Source organism: Scylla paramamosain, chromosome 12 (assembly GCF_035594125.1).
Source record: "Scylla paramamosain isolate STU-SP2022 chromosome 12, ASM3559412v1, whole genome shotgun sequence".
In the NCBI taxonomy this organism is placed as follows: Eukaryota; Metazoa; Arthropoda; class Malacostraca; order Decapoda; family Portunidae; genus Scylla; species Scylla paramamosain.
In genome coordinates, this window is record NC_087162.1 from 27,560,448 (window position 1) to 27,563,776 (window position 3,329).

Consider the following 3,329-nt stretch of genomic DNA (forward strand, 5'->3'; position numbering starts at 1 on the left):
AGAGCGACGCTTGCAGAGTAGTAAGGGAGGCACGTTTCCCTGGTAACTGTGAGGTGAACGCCGTGCTTGTCCTGGTGATGGGTGGCCACGGACTCTTAGAACCAGAGGAGCGTGTGTTTATTTTTGATGGTAGTAATATTAAAACAGCGCTCCAGAAGAAGAAGAAGAAGAAGAAGAAGAAGAAGAAGAAGAGAAGTTTACCGTTCGTGGAATTCGACTGAAGAAAGAATGAGACAAAAAAAAAAATAGTACGAGGAAATTAATATTTTTTGTTCTTATTTCGAGCAATGATAAAATTTCACTGGAGAGAAAAAAAAAATATATAGCGTTCGGGGAATTCGGCTGGGAAAGGAATGGGGCTTAAATTCATACGGGGAAATTAATGGATTTATATATTATATTCATTATTTTTTATACGTGTTTATACAAAGCCTTTTATAGGTAATGACGTGATGTGCGCTACGCGTGGCACGTCACGGTCGATGGCTGCATAACGCAACAAATTACGAAATACAGGGCGATATGTATTTCACGCCTACACATGAATAAGTAAATAAAAAAAGAAAAAAAAAGCTGTATATAGGTGTATAAATATTTCCTTGCATTTATTTCATCCGGATACTTCATTCAATGCATAAAGTAGCAAGTAAAGGACGAATATGTAAATATGTGCCTGGACATTTCATTGCATTGATTTTATCTTTGTACTGAAATAAATGAATAAATAAGAAAAAAAATGGAAAGATATATATTGATACATAGATATATATAGAGATATTTCTTTGTATTAATCTTATCTGTGCACTGATATTCATAAAAAAAGTATGCAAATAGGTATATAGACATTTCTCTGCAATAATGTGATCTGTGTACTGAAATAAATAAATGAACAAAAAGCTGCAAAAATAAATAAGTATATTGATATTTCTTTATATTTTTTACCGGTAAGTTCTGATCTGCATACATTGATGAAATATGCAATTACATGTATTATTATTAAAGGCAATGTAATCAGCATTTCATTACAGGAGACGTAATTGTGATTCGAATAATGCGTTTCTTTTTTCAATGTAGTACTGCTTTGAGAATTGCATAAATAAAAATATGAATACACTTCTTGTTGAATTTTAAGGGCGAGACGAAGCCACTGAAGAGAGAGAGAGAGAGAGAGAGAGAGAGAGAGAGAGAGAGAGAGAGAGAGAGAGAGAGAGAGAGAGAGAGAGAGAGGGGGCGTCGTCTGTATGAGGAATGCGGTAGGGTTTTTATCTATGAAATGTATTTGAGTTACACAATTATCACATAACTGATAATTCTCTACCTGCAATTATTTGATCTTATAAGCTACTTCGAAACGCCTTGGATGTCACAACTAAGGCTTTTGACTTTTATCACTGCCTTCTGTTTATATAAAGCATTTTAACTCTACACTTCCCTTATAATTATTAATTCTATGCATGCAATCATTAGATATCAAAGTTAACTATTCCAGTTATGTTACAAATAGCCATATACTCCTTTTCACTCTTCTCTTCCTTTCGTAAATGTTGCTATTAGCTTCAAGTAAAGTGACAGACAATTAATGCTTGTGATGGACCATAAACATCCATTCACAGCGGAAGTCAAGGCAACCTCCTCCCTGTCCCTCCCTCCACTCCTCACCACATCACACCGCTCCTCTCCTTCCTGTCATTTAGTTAGTGTGGCGAGGCTGGCTGGGTGGCTGACTGGCTGGCTGGCTGGCTGAGTGATGCACTGCGGTGACAGGCTAATGATGGCCGTGGCGTTTGCAAGAGCTGCCATATTTTGTGAAAAGAAGTGTTGGTATTATTATTCTGACTCTTTTTTCCGATTCATTACAAGCGATTCACAGTGGGGAGTATCAGGAAAAGCGGTTACGTGGACAAAAACATAGACGAGAAGCACAGTAGGAAGTTCAGAGCGGTGGTCTTTGTCTCACTGTCCTTTGCCTTGTGTCCACTATTCAGACCTCGCTGCGACAGGGCGCGTATCTCCCCGGCCACTGTTCTCACATCCTCAAACAATTCTCTGACCTTGCCTCACCTCGGTTTTTACAGAATCGCGAGAGTTTCAGATAATGCCACGTGCAGCGCTAAACGTGGGGCACAGCGCGCGTGTTGCAGCAGCAGGATGGCCTCGCTCACGCTCAGATGCAGGCAGCGAGGCAACCTGTCCCTCCCACGAGCAGAGACGAACTAATGATAGACAGCGATGATGAAGTTTCTGTCTTTTATTCAGAGTGAGGTTCCTTCCGTGCCTCAAACTGGAGCTGTGAAGGACAAACGTTACCTACAACATTATTCCTTACGTATACTCGTGGTTTGAATGTAAGCAGTTGCAGGCGCGGCCACTGTGATTATTCATCGGTGACGCCCTCGGTGTGTTAAGAGTGGGAATGCCGAGGCTACAGCACGGTGGGATGGAGAGGGAGTGATGGGAGGGAGCGGATTGGAAGCAGGATGGAAATGAGGTAATTAAAGCGGCGAAACTAATTATTGCTTGGGAATCGATGAGTCAGGTGACTTTGATACCTGATAGATACAGTGACGGCCCTGGATTTCTAGATAGAATGATAACGCTTCGCCTGGAAAACATGGAAGGTACTGGAAGCAGCTCAACCACGCACCAGTCCACCACCCACCCACCTGCACCCACCCGCCAACCCCACACAGCACACGGCATAACGCTGCGGAAAATATGAACAAAATAGTGACTGACGGATAGACTTAGGATAATCGCCCCTCAGCCTGGCCACATCCCCCAGTAATTATCCTTAGCGTGCATCACTGGACTCCGTTAATTGCCGCCATTAATGCCTCTGATTAAGGGTTAACTTTGAGGATTACGGTCGGGATCTCCTCGATGACCACGGAAAAAAAAAATAGGGAGGGAAATTTAGATTGATTTAGGCTGTGTTTTCTCAGTTGTTATGTATGCTCTCTCTCTCTCTCTCTCTCTCTCTCTCTCTCTCTCTCTCTCTCTCTCTCTCTCTCTCTCTCTCTCTCTCTCTCTCTCTCTCTCTCTGGTGATACCTTCATTACTCCCTAAATTAACATGTCACGTGATCGCAGGTGACGTACACGGGACCGACTTCCTTTGAAAATAGATGTGAGAGGAAGGAGAGGAGAGGAGAGGGAGGGAAGCAGGGGCGAGAAAGGAGCCGAGGAGCGAGAGGAGGGCGAGTTTTTGAAGAGAGGAAGGAATGTTCGGGAGCAGGTAGGAATAGGAGATGGAATTCAAAGGAGGAAGGTGAGAAAAAATCGAAGGAAGGGAGGTGAACTAATGGGGTTGAGATGAATATTGGTGCAAAG